Source organism: Triticum aestivum, chromosome 1A (genome assembly GCF_018294505.1).
Source record: "Triticum aestivum cultivar Chinese Spring chromosome 1A, IWGSC CS RefSeq v2.1, whole genome shotgun sequence".
Classification (NCBI taxonomy): Eukaryota; Viridiplantae; Streptophyta; class Magnoliopsida; order Poales; family Poaceae; genus Triticum; species Triticum aestivum.
The window spans coordinates 545,406,574-545,421,109 of NC_057794.1; positions in this window are offsets into that span (position 1 = coordinate 545,406,574).

Here is a 14,536-nt window from a genome sequence, read left to right on the forward strand (position 1 = left end):
CGCGCCCCTCCTCCCCCCATGTCCGAATTGGACTAGGGAGGGGGGCGCCCCCTTCCTTCCTTCTTCTTTTCCCTTCCCTTTCCTTCCCTCCTACTCCTACTACTTGGAAGGGCTCCTAGTTCTACTAGGAAAGGGGGAATCCTACTCCCGGTGGGAGTAGGACTCCCCTAGGGCGCGCCATAGAGAGGGCCGGCCCCTCCCCTCCTCCACCCCTTTATATACATGGCCAGGGGGCACCCCATAGACACACAAGTTGATCCTCGTGATTGTTTTCTTAGCCGTGTGCGGTGCCCCCCTCCACCATACTCCTTGATAATATTGTAGGGGTGCTTAGGCGAAGCCCTGCGACGGTAGAACATCAAGATCGTCACCACGCCGTTGTGCTGATGGAACTCTTCCCCGACACTTTGCTGGATCGGAGTCCGGGGATCGTCATCGAGCTGAACGTGTGCTAAAACTCGGAGGTATCGTAGTTTCGTTGCTTGATCGGTCGGGCTGTGAAGATGTACGACTACATCAACCGCGTTGTCATCACGCTTCCGCTGTCGGTCTACGAGGGTACGTAGACAACACTCTCCCCTCTTGTTGCTATGCATCACCATGATCTTGCGTGTGTGTAGGATTTTTTTTGAAATTACTAAGTTCCCCAACACACAGTTCTACAGAATTCCGCCTTGGTAGCTCTGTATATGGATGAACACAAGAATTTGCTACGCTCCAAACACCTAGAGCGGTCTGATAACTGGATTACACGTGAAAAAATCAGGAGTTTCGCCAGCTGGTTGCAGACACGTACCATGCATGACACCTCTATTGAAGATGACCTGTACTTGATGTCCCAGTTACCATCTTCTAATATAATGACTTTCAAAGGGTACAAGATAAATGGTAATACATTTTACATGATCGCCCAAGATAAGAAGAGCACCAACCAAAACAGTGGTGTCCGCTTTGATGCAGAAACCAAGACGGTAAAGGAAACATATTATGGTTATATACAGGACATATGGGAACTTGACTATCGACGTGGTTTGAAGGTCCCTTTGTTTCGGTGCAAATGGGTCAATATGACATGAGGCGGGGTAACGGAAGACCCGCAGTACGGAATGACAACAGTGGATCTCAACAATCTTGCGTATGCAGACGAACCATTCGTCCTAGCCAATGATGTGGCATAGGTTTTCTATGTGAAGGACATGTCTACCAAGCCAAGAAAAAGAAAAGATAAGGAAGCGAATGCATCGTACGATGAGCCAAAGTGGCACATAGTTCTTTCTGGGAAGAGAAACATCGTGGGAGTGGATGACAAGACAGACATGTCAGAAGATTATGAAAAGTTTGATGAAATTGCTCCATTCACAGTGAATATTGACCCGAGCATCCCGTTAAATGATGAAGATTTTCCATGGTTACGGCGCAAAGGGACACACGCGAAGAAAAAGTTTCACACCCAAAGATCTGGGATGTGATCGGCTTCACTATCATCACTTTCTTCTGTGTTTCACACCCAGGAGGGAATCTCTGTAATAGTTAGGGTAGTTATGTGTTTTGGCATTTGAAACGCGAAGGAATTTTATGTGCAAACAAATTCTTTCATGCCTTTACTGATTTTTAAAGTTAAGTTATTCACAAACTAGTGATTCACACTAATTTCAAATAATTCAAAATTTAAACTATTCAAATTTGAAAACTATGGGCACTAACAGAAAGTTTGTAATTTTTTGTACCTAAAGCAAAAATATTCACAAAGAAACTCTAGATACACAAAAAAACAACTCAAAAATAAATAAAGCAAAAAAATAAAAAAAACCGCCTACTGGGCCAGAGCGGCCTGCATACGACTAGAACCCCAACCTGTTGTTGGGCCAGGATGCACGCCCGCAAAGGCCCAGTAGGCCCACAGGGCAGCACAGAACATGTAGGCCCAGTAGGCCTGCTTTGGAGAGGAGCTCGAGAGAGCTACCGCACGGGGGGTTATAAACCAGTGCGGACGCCCCTCGGCTAGTGAGGTAGGACTAAACTTGCCGCACCGCACCTGCGCCAGTGCACCCCCTTTAGTACCGGGTGGTGGCACCAACCGGTACTAAAGGGGGGCCTTTAGTACCGGTTGGAGCCACCACCCGGTACTAAAGGGGGTGCGCTTCACGCCGCTTGCCCTGGCCAAAACAGGCCTTTAGTACCGGTTGGTGGCTCCAATCGGTACTAAAGGTCCATCCTATATAACTAAACACTTCAAAAATTTCAGTTTCTCATCTGCTTCTTCTCCTCTGCCCCGTCGCCCGCCGCCCCCGTCTCCATATCCCTCGTCGCCACCCCGTTGTCTCTGTCCCCGTCGTCCCCGTCGTCACCGCCGCCCCGTCCCGGCCCGTCACGCGTCGTCCCCATCCCCGTCGTCGCCGCCCCGTCCCCGTTGTCGCCGCCCCGGCCCGTACGTCCCTGTCCCCGTCGTCGCCGCCCCATCCCTGTCCCCGTCGTTGCCATCCCCGCCGTCGCTGCGCCCGTCGCCGTCCCCGTCGCCGCCCCCGTCGCCTCTCGCCTCGCCGGTGAGCACACACACACATACATTTTTTTTAGTTTTTTAGTTATAGAAATAGTTATAAAATGTTAGAATTTTTCTTTTTTAGTTATAGAAATAGTTAGTTATATAGCATTGTTAGAAATGTTATAGAAATGTTAGAAATTTAATTTTTTGTTTTTTAGTTATAGAAATAGTTATAAAAAAGTTAGAATTGTTAGAATTTTTTTCTGTTTTTTAGTTATAGAAATAGTTATAAAAAAGTTAGAATTTTTTCTTTTTCTAGTTATAGAAATATTAGAAATGTTATACAAATGTTAGTTACATATATAGAAATGTTATAATTTTTTTTTCTGTTTTTTAGTTATAGAAATATTAGAAATGTTATAAAAATGTTAGTTACATAGCATTGTTAGAAATGTTATAGGAATGTTAGTCATATAGAAATGTTAGAAATTTTAGTTATCAAAATCCAATCATTAAAAAATTGTTACTTTTTGCGGGCATATGGCTAGTATTTGTTCTCGACGATGCCTGGCCCGCATCCTCGCCGTCGACCCGTCCGCAACGACGTCCGGCTGACCCATGTCCGGGACTGGGCTCTGCCGGGCTGGCACTGGGAGGTGCTGCCTGGAGGGGCGCGCCGCTTGATGAGGAACCCGGCCCCGGGTCCCGTCGTCGACCCTGATCCCGTTTGGTGGCGTTCGCGTGGGCCAGTTTCGGTGCGGAGGGAGCCGGCCCCGTCGGAGGTGGTACGTCACCGTGTCAGGGAGGAGGACGAGCATGTCCATCGCTACATGGTTGCATTAGAGGGCGGCAGGTTCTCCAATACCTGGCAGTTTCTTCAGGGATCTCACTTCAGCTATGATCCTGTGAGGGTTCCTTCTCTTTGGGTGTCCACCGCCCGCGCCGCAGGAACCGCGAGTGTCCTAGATTCTTCTGTAGTATTCGATCTTTATTAGCTACCTAGCCAGTGATGTATTCGATATATAATATTCGAGACGATGTATTCGAGATTATATATTATTCGAGACGATGTATTCGAGATTATATCTATTATTCGAGACGATGTATTCGAGATTATATCTATTATTCGAGACGATGTATTCGAGATTATCTATTATTCGAGACGTATTCGAGATTATTCGATGATGCTTATTATGTACTATGATTGATTCAGTTTTTCCTTATTAATTGATTGCATCCATGCATTGTAATTTGAATATATTTCTTTTGGATTAGTTAAACAAAACCTATGGCGGACAATACCGGCAGAGAGGGAGAAGAGGCCCTGTTCAATATCATACGCAATCCTCGCGGGCCAGATGATGATCAGAATGAAGAAGATTATGACGGCTCCGAATATCTAAACAACACCGGGGAGGGTGATATGATATTCGATCGCGACGACCGAATTGATGAAGTCATGAACTATGAACATGACGAAGAAAATGTTGATCTTGAAACAACAAAGACCGGCGAGGTATATATATTTATATAAGCAGGCATCTGGTGATCATCACATGTTTTAAATGACTTGAAGATATATTAACGAATCGATCTTTCTTCTTTCAGCCATCCGGATCGAGCAAATCTTCAGGCAACAGGACGAAACGAGGCCCGAACAAAAAGTTGAAGGAGGGCGTAAAGTACAATATCGAGGCAATCAGACCTAATGGCGAACCATTAGCGCCTAAGAAGATTGCGGACAAGTTCATTCGTCAGTGCGGAGTTCTTGTGAAGGACCAACTCCCGATCTCCCTTCAAGAATGGAGAGAGCCAGCAAAGCCACGTCCAGGAGTTACTTTTGTCGACGACAGACAAAAACTTCTGCTTTGGGAAACGCTCATGGAACATTTCACCCTACCAGATCATTTCACAGATGCAGATGTGGAGAAAGTCAAGGACACTGCTCTTAGGAAGATGGCGGTTGCATTCAAGAACCACAAGATTCGTGAATGGGCCAAGTACGTCAACGGAGTCAGGAAGACTCCAGTATTCGAGGGAACACTAGAGAAGCAAAGTGCTCATTGGGACGATTTCGTGAAATTCAAGGATTCGGGATTATCTAAGGAACGGTCGAGAATAAACAAGGCCAATGCCGCAAAAAAGGATAAGTTCCATAAGCTGGGGCCAGGTGGCTATGCGGTGGGAATGCCTAAGTGGGATAAGTCTGAGAAAGAGATGCTGGATGCAGGTGTCACTCCAGAAACATTGAGCTGGCCCCCGGGTGCAAGACTTGGTTCTATGCGCATGGGGGGAGTTGGACCCGAAGACAGGCAAAGTTTCGAAGAAGGCATGTTTGGACGGAGCCGAAGATAAGCTACTTGTTGCAATAGAAGAGGCTCGATCGGGGTTGTTCGAGCCCAACAGAGAGAACGACGAGCTTACGCGTGCCCTGGGAAATCCTGAACACCCGGGAAGAACACGAGGCATGGGCGCTATTCCGTGGTATGAGGGGTTTTCGGACTGGAACGCCGACTACAGAACCCGTGCGAGAAAGAAGATTGCGGAGGAGAAGAAGAGGAAGATGAAGGAGGAGCAGAGGAAGCTAGACTATGAACGCCTTCAAGGCCTAGAATCAGCGCACGCGGACTTGGCAGTCAAATTCCAGCGGCAGCAGGAGCAGATCGACTCACTTAGCCAGCAAAGGGGGTCTCAGCAGCTAGCGGATGATCCACCATTGGATAGCACCGTCCCATCCATGCCGAGAAGCAGCGTGGGTTCCGCCCCGGGCGACGCATTGCTGGATAGCTACCCAGTGGATGACATCATGGAGAACACTAACTGCGAGCTACACTTCAAAATGAAGAACATATCCATGAAGGTGGCGGACGCCCTTGCTTTTACAAATCCCCCCGAGGCAACCTTCCATTGCAACCCGATTCCAGCGGGCTATGCTCGTGTCTTGGTTGATGAGGTGGTGGACCAATATTCGGGGCTAGAGCTTGACATTCCTGGAGGTGACGATGAGCACACACTAGGAGAGGCCAACCATCGTATCATCCTATGGAGAAAGGATTGCATCATCTTTCGAAGGCCACCGACACCGCGTCATCCGACTCCTCGTCGCAGTCCGCCACCGAGTCAGCAGACTCCCGCTCCTCCAAGTCCACCAACGCGTCAGGCCACTCCTCCTCCAAGTCCGGCACAGCTTCAGGCCACTCCTCCTCCTCCAAGTCCGGCAAAGCGTCAGGCCACTCCTCCTCCAAGTCCGGCACAGCTTCAGGCCACTCCTCCTCCAAGTCCGGCACAGCTTCAGGCCACTCCTCCTCCTCCAACTCAGCCACGTCAGCCGTCTTCGCCGCCTCAGCAATCACGGAAGAGAGCCGCCTCAGCTATGGTGCGTAGCGGTACAAGTCGAGGTAGTACTGGAGGTACAGGCGGAGGCAAGCGATTTCAATATGGTCCAAGCCTCGCGCCTCTTCCGCAGAGGCCTTACGACAAGTCCGAGGAGGAAAACGTAGCCATATCGAAGGCCGAGGTGGAAGCCCATTTTGCACCGAAACCGCCACCGCCGCCAAGGGAGAAAGTGCCTGTGGAAAAGATTGACCACTTCATTCGTATGGCTAGAGCACCAGCTCCCAAGCCTGTTGACACAGACTATGAGCGCCACATCAAGAAGTTAAATCGAGCACGTCTACAGAAAGAGGCGAGCTCGAGCTCGAGCAAATCAGCTGGCAAAAGGAGCGGTAAAACCGTTCCCCAGCTGGGAGAACAGGCGGCGCAATCAATCCCCCCGCTTGTTGTGCCAACAACACATGAGAGTAGGCGCGCCCAATATTATTGTGGGCAAACCGTTAACGTTCCCGGGGTGGGCGATGTGGTAATAACCGAGGAGCATATTGCGCAGGCTGAATCGATCGGGATCACTGTTGGACAACTCCTCGATATCGAGCCCATGTCTCCGACTAGAGAGGAGGAAATAAAACGGAAATATGCCCGGGGCCAACCTTTGGTCGAGCCAGAGGAGGTCCATAAGCTCCCAACGAGAATGTATGAATTGCATCAATGGTACATGGACATTACCAAGATTTCCAATCGAGAGTCCCTCATGGTGAATGTCAACAAGGATCATTACTACCATGAGAAAGCTGTGACCGTTGAGTATTCAGAACTATTTCAGCTATACAATAAAGACGCACTCGACAAATCTATCGTCAGTTGCTATTGTCTGTAAGTGATTTCTTTCTGTAATTTAAGTCTCAAGCTAGCTGTAGTGATCATTTTGATCAATCATTACCTGTAATTATCCTCACTATATTCTTTTCTGTGGTATTATGCAGGATGAAGATTTATGAAATGAAAAAAGGTGGACGCTATGGCATTGGGTTCGTTGACCCAAATACCATTAATGAATACACATGGAAAATAGATCCATATCACGAAAAAAGTGTAGAGGAAAGCATGCTACAGTTCTTCAAGGAACTCAAATACAATGAAGATATACTACTTCCTTACAACTTCCAGTGAGTCACACTGTCTTGTACTACAAATTCTGTTTTTCCCTACTAGCTAGCTACATGTTTTTGCTTACATATGCCCGCTTAATTAAGACATGCAAACGTGTGTGCATGCAGATTTCACTGGATCTTGTTAATCATTAAAGTTGATGAAGGAACAGTTGAAGTACTAGACTCACTACTTAAGAAAGCAAGTGACTACACTATCGTGAAGGGGATAGTCAACAGGTAATTTCAATCATTATTAACTTTATCTCGGCCTATTTAATTAGTTCATCATTTCCTGATAACAACTTTTAATAACCCATTTATTCATTTTCTTTGTCGGCGGGCAGGGCTTGGGCAAAGTTCATCAGGGCCACTCCAGGCCCATGGAAACAAAATCTGAAATGGTATCGACCCAAGGTAAGTAATTAAGTAGTACTAGCTAGCTACCATCTCTTTAATTATCATGCTTGATTAATTATCATCTGATAAAATTCCATTCTCGTAAAGGCCCTGAAGCAGGCACCGAGCAATGATCTATGTGCATACTACGTTTGCGAGAACATTCGCATGATGGCGTCCGAAAGGAGCAAATCTCAAAGACAGGAGTGTGTACGATATCGATTGTCAGAACACTATTCACTATTTTACACCATTATCGATATCTAGTCACACAACTAATACACATGCATATTGATCTCCTTCTTAACAGTTCAAAGAGGTGCGGGACAAGCTCCTAGCACAGGACCGCATAGAAGCAATTCAAGAGGAAATATCGAGATTTTTGCTCGACCAGGTCATAGATCCCAAAGGAGAATACTATTACCCGCTACCGCCCCCATGAACCACTTCCAATTGTTATCGTGCTCCGAAGGCACCAATTAGCTAGGCTAATGCCACTGGCTCCGAAGGCACCAATTAGGACAAATTGTATATATATACATGTGTGTATATATGTGTGAATTAATTAATGGTGGTTGTGAGACATTCGATGATATATATGCATAACGTGTACAATATGTAGTATCGTAAAATATCAGCAAACGAAAAATAATTAAATGGAAAACACAAAATTAAATGAAAAAGAAATCATAAACCCGAACCCCCCCAACCTTTTAATACCGGTTGGTGACACCAACCGGTACTAAAGGGCTCCCTGCCCCCGAAGCTGGCTCGTGCCACGTGGTTGCCCTTTAGCACCGATTCGTGCTGAACCGGTACTAAAGGGGGGGAGGGGCTTTAGTGCCTACACTTTAGCACCGGTTACCAAACCGGCACTAAAGGGCCTTACGAACCGGTGCTATTGCCCGGTTCTGCACTAGTGTACAGATGTAACTAAACATGTTCTAGTGTAGATACATCCGTATGAAGACAAAATTAAGACAACTAATTTAGGACGGAGGTAATAGTATATATATTTAGAACGAGCATGTCAGACAATATTGTCATATTATCAATCACACATCTGACTCGTAATCCCCCTTCCACCCACCCCAGCCAACATATTTTGATTTTCAAACATGTAATTGTGTGCAATTGTGTTATAATCATACTATGCTTAGCATTTCTCCACGCACTGCCTCCTCTCCAACTAGTAAATGTATATGTGCAATGCACGTTGATATTATAGAGAAAATTAATTGCACGTGATTATTAGGTAAGATATCAATTACACAGAAATGATACTATTTGGTATGGTATTAAATTGAATGTTAAACATGTTCAACGTTCATCATTGGAGCAATCTAAATCCTTGGATTGACCAGTTGATGGCCGAGATTAATTTAATCTGCCCTTTGGGTCTTTTTATATTGATATAGATACAGATCCAAACTAGGCACCTCTGTCAATTCATCAAGCTTGCAATCCCCCTTCCACCCCTCCCACACACACACACACATTGAATTTCAAATATATAGTCGTAATCTGTAATATTTCACATGGAGCCTGTCTTATTCGGTCACGTAAGGTCTCTAGTTTAGTTAAAGAAAATTATACACAGGAAACAAGCCCTAGAAAAAGTAACTCGCCTTCAATGCAATAAAAAGCCCAAGGATGAGGAGAATTGCCCCTCCTGGCATCAAATAATTGCACCACCACAATCTGTACACACACAACTGAAGGAAATATGCCCTAGAGGCAATAATAAAGTTGTTATTTATATTTCCTTATATCATGATAAATGTTTATTATTCATGCTAGAATTGCATTAACCGGAAACTTGATACATGTGTGAATACATAGACAAAACAAAGTGTCCCTAGTATGCCTCTACTAGACTAGCTCGTTAATCAAAGATGGTTAAGTTTCCTGACCATAGACATATGTTGTCATTTGATGAACGGGATCACATCATTATGAGAATGATGTGATGGACAAGACCCATCCGTTAGCTTAGCATAGTGATCGTATAGTTTTATTGCTATCGCTTTCTTCATGACTTATACATATTCCTCTGACTATGAGATTATGCAACTCCTGAATACCGGAGGAACACTTTGTGTCGGGGATATACCCCGCAGTGTAACCCGGCCCGATGTATGACCCGCTCGGAGCTTGGCGACTCAGGGGTAAACCGCCCGATCTTGGTGACTCATTAATAACCCGGCGGGCGGGTCAGACGTACGACAAGGCCGACTCATGTTATGGTGGGCCGGCTTAAGAGGAAAGCATAAGGAATATCTCCTTACAAAGGAAGCAAGACTAGGACTCCACTTGTAATAGAGTAATCCTAATCCTACTAGGACTAGTCCTGTAACCCGCCCCTTCAACATATATAAGGAGGGGTAGGGCACCCCAAGAGGGACAAGAAACAATCTCTAGGCCGAGACCCAAAGGGGGTGCCGGCTTATGCGGCGACTCTCTCATGAGAATAATCAGATCTAGTCACAAACAACATGTAGGGCTATTACCGAATGATGTTTCTCGGGGCCCGGAGCTGTCTAAATCCTTGTCTTGTGTTGCGTCTCTCGATTCCTCTCAACCCCTCTCAAGCTACTACAAAGATGCGTTGGCCTCACGACTAAGTCCTCACACTAGGACATCTGTCGTGACAATTCCACGACACTTTGTGTGCTATCAAACGTCACAACATAACTGGGTGGTTATAAAGATGCTCTACAGGTGTCTCCGATGTTGTTTGTTGAGTTGGCATAGATCAAGATTAGGATTTGTCACTCCGTGTATCGGAGAGGTATCTCTAGGCCCTCTCGATAATGCTCATAACTATAAGCCTTGCAAGAAATGTGATTAATGAGTTAGTTGCGGGATGATGCATTACGGAATGAGTAAAGAGACTTGCGGGTAATGAGATTAAACTAGGTATGATGATACCGATGATCGAATCTTGGGCAAGTAACATACTGATGACAAAGGGAATGACGTATGTTGTTATGCGGTTTGACCGATAAAGATCTTCGTAGAATATGTAGGAGACAATATGAGCATCCAGGTTCCGCTATTGGTTATTGACCATAGATGTGTCTTGGTCATGTCTACATAGTTCTCGAACCCGTAGGGTCCTTACGCTTAACGTTCGATGATGATTTGTATTATGAGTTATGTGATTTGATGACCGAAGTTTGTTCAGAGTCCTAGGATGAGATCACATACATGACGAGGAGTCTCGAAATGGCCGAGAGGTAAAGATTCATATATAGGACAATGGTATTTGGACACTTGAAGTGTTCCGGGTGGTACCGGGTCACCGGAAGGGGTTCCGGGCAACCCCCGGTAAAGATATGGGCTTAATGGGCCAAGTAAGGGAACACACCAGCCCACAAGGGGCTGCTGCACCCCCTATAGGGCCAGCCACGTGGGGAGAAAGGGAAAGGAGAGGAGGAAAAGGAAACTATGAAGTAGGACTCCTACTTCCTTCCCCTCCCCCTCCCCCTCCTTCCTTTCCCCCTTGTCCAAATATGTTAGGGGGGACCGAATTGGACTAGGGGCCCAAGTAGGACTACTTGGGCGCGCCCTAGGCTGCCTCCCTCCCTCTCCCTTCTTTATATATGTGGGGAGGGCACCCCTAGAACACACATTAATTGTCTTAGCCATGTGCGGTGCCCCCTCCAGAGTTACACACCTCGGTCATATCATCGTAATGCTTAGGTGAAGCCCTGCACCGGTAACTTCATCATCACTGTCGCCACGCTGTCGTGCTGACGGAACTCTCCCTTATCCTCAACTGGATCAAGATCTCGAGGTGCGTCATCGTGTCGAACGTGTGCTGAACACGGAGGTGCCGTACGTTTGGTACTTGGACCGGTTGGATCGTGAAGACATTCGACTACATCAACCGCGTTACTAAACGCTTCCGTTTTCGGTCTACGAGGGTACGTGGACACACTCTCCCGTCTTGTTGCCATGCATCTCCTAGATAGATCTTGCGTGCTCGTAGGTAAATTTTTTGAAATGCCATGTTCCCCAACAGTGGTATCAGAGCCAGGTCTATGCGTAGATGTTATATACACGAGTAGAACACAATGAGTTGTGGGCAATAATAGTCATACTGCTTACCAGCAATGTCTTACTTTGATTCAACAATATTGTTGGATGAAGTGGCCCGGACCGACATTAAATGACCATGTTCATGGGACTGGTTCTACCGACGTGCTTTGCACACAGGTGGCTGGCGGGTGTCTGTTTCTCCAACTTTAGTTGAATCGAGTTTGACTACGCCCGGTCCTTGCTGAAGGTTAAAACAACACACTTGACAAAAAATCGTTGTGGTTTTGATGCGTAGGTAAGAACATTTCTTGCTAGAAGCCCGTAGCAGCCACGTAAAACCTGCAACAACAAAGTAGAGGACGTCTAACTTGTTTTTGCAGGGCATGTTGTGATGTGATATGGTCAAGACATGATGAGATATAAATTGTTGTATGAGATGATCATGTTTTATAAAATTTATCGGCAACTGGCAGGAGCCTTATGGTTGTCTCTTTATTGTATGAAATGCAATCGCCATGTAATTGCTTTACTTTATCACTAAGCGGTAGCGATAGTCGTAGAAGCAATAGTTGGCGAGACGACAACGATGCTACGATGGAGATCAAGGTGTCAAACCGGTGATGATGGTGATCATGACAGTGCTTTGGAGATGGAGATCAAAGGTACAAGATGATGATGGCCATATCATATCACTTATTTTGATTGCATATGTGATGTTTATCTTTTATGCATCTTATTTTGCTTAGTACGGTGGTAGCATTATAAGATGATCCCTCACTAAATTTCAAGGTACAAGTGTTCTCCCTGAGTATGCACTGTTGCGATAGTTCTTCGTGCCGAGACACCATGTGATGATCGGGTGTGATAAGCTCTACATTCACATACAATGAGTGCAAGCCTATTTTTGCACATGCAGAATACTCAAGTTAAATTTGACGAACCTAGCATATGCAGATATGGCCTCGGAACACTGAGACCGAAAGGTCGAACATGAATCATATAGTAGATATGATCAACATAGTGATGTTCACCATTGAAAACTACTCCATTTCACGTGATGATCGAACATGGTTTAGTTGATATGGATCACGTGATCATTTAGATGACTAGAGGGTCGTCTATCTAAGGGGGAGTTCTTAAGTAATATGATTAATTGAACTTAATTTTATCATGAACTTAGTCGTGGTAGTATTTGCAAATTATGTTGTAGATCAATAGCTCATGTTATAGCTCCCCATTTATTTTTGATATGTTCCTAGAGAAAAATAAGTTGAAAGATGATAGTAGCAATGATGCGGACTGGATCCGTGATATGAGGATTACCCTCATTGCCGCACAGGAGAATTATGTCCTTGATGCACCGCTAGGTGACGGACCTATTGCACGAGCAGATGCAGACGTTATGAACGTTTGGCAAGCTTAGTATGATAACTACTTGATAGTTTAGTGCGCCATGCTTTACGGCTTAGAACCGGGACTTCAAAAACGTTTTGAACCCCACGGAGCATATAAGATGTTCCAAGAGATGAAATAGGTATTTCGGACTCATGCTCGAGTCAAGAGGTATGAGACCTCTGACAAATACTTTGCCTACAAGATGGAGGAGAATAGCTCAACCAGTGAGCATGTGCTCAGAATGTCTGAGTACTACAATCGCTTGAATCAAGTGGGAGTTAATCTTCCAGATAAGATAGTGATTGATAGAGTTCTCTAGTCACTATCACCAAGTTACTGGAACTTCGTGATGAACTATAATATGCAAGGGATGACGAAAACGATTCTCTAGCTCTTCGTGATGCTAAAATCGGCGAAGGTAAATCAAGAAAGAGCATCGAGTGTTGATGGTTAACAAGACCACTAGTTTCAAGAAAAGGGGCAAAGGAAAAGAAAGGGGACTTCAAGAAAGAATGGCAAGCAAGTTGCCACTCCCGTGAAGAAACCCAAAGCTAGACCTAAGCCTGAAACTGAGTGCTTCTACTGCAAAGGGAATGGTCACTAGAAGCAGAACTATCCCAAATACTTGGCGGATAAGAAGGATGGCAAAGTGAATGGTATATTTGATATACATGTTATTGATGTGTACTTTACTAGTGTTCATAGTAACCCCTGGGTATTTGATACCGGTTCAGTTGCTAAGATTAGTAACTCGAAACAGGAGTTGCAAAATGAACATAGACTAGTTAATGGCGAGGTGACGATGTGTGTTGGAAGTGATTCCAAGGTTGATAACATCACCATCGCACACTCCCTTTACCTTCGGGATTAGTGTTGAACCTAAAATAAATGTTATTCGGTGTTTGCGTTGAGCATAATATGATTGGATCATGTTTATTGCAACACAGTTATTCATTTAAGTCAAAGAATAATTGTTATTCTATTTACATGAATAAAACCTTCTGTGGTCATACACCCAATGTGAATGGTTTATTGAATCTCGATCGTAGTGACACACATATTCAGAATATTGATGCCAAAAGATGCAAAGTTGATCATGATAGTGCAACATACTAGTGGCACTGCCGTTTAGGTCATATTGGTGTAAAGCGCATGAAGAAAGTGCATGCGGATGGACTTTTGGAATCACTTGATTATGAATCATTTGATGCTTGTGAACCATGCCTCATGGGCAAGATGACTAAGACTCCATTCTCCGGAACAATGGAGCGAGCCACTGACTTATTGGAAATAATACATACCGATGTATGCGGTCCGATGTGTGTTGAGGCTCGCGGCGGGTATCGTTATTTTCCGACCTTCACAGATGATTTGAGAGGATATGGGTATATCTACTTAATGAAACACAAGTCTGAAACATTTAAAAAGTTCAAAGAATTTCAGAGTGAAGTTGAGAATCATCATAACAAGAAAATAAAGTTTCTATGATCTGATCGCGGAGGCGAATATTTGAGTTACAAGTTTGGCCTTCATTTAAAACAAAGTGGAATAGTTTCACAACTCACGCCACCTGGAACACCACAGCGTAACGGTGTGTCCGAACGTCGTAACCATACTATATTGGATATGGTGCAACCTATGATGTCTCTTGCCGATTTACCACTATTGTTTTGGAGTTATGCATTAGAGACAGTGCATTCACGTTAAATAGGGCACCATCTAAAAATCCGTT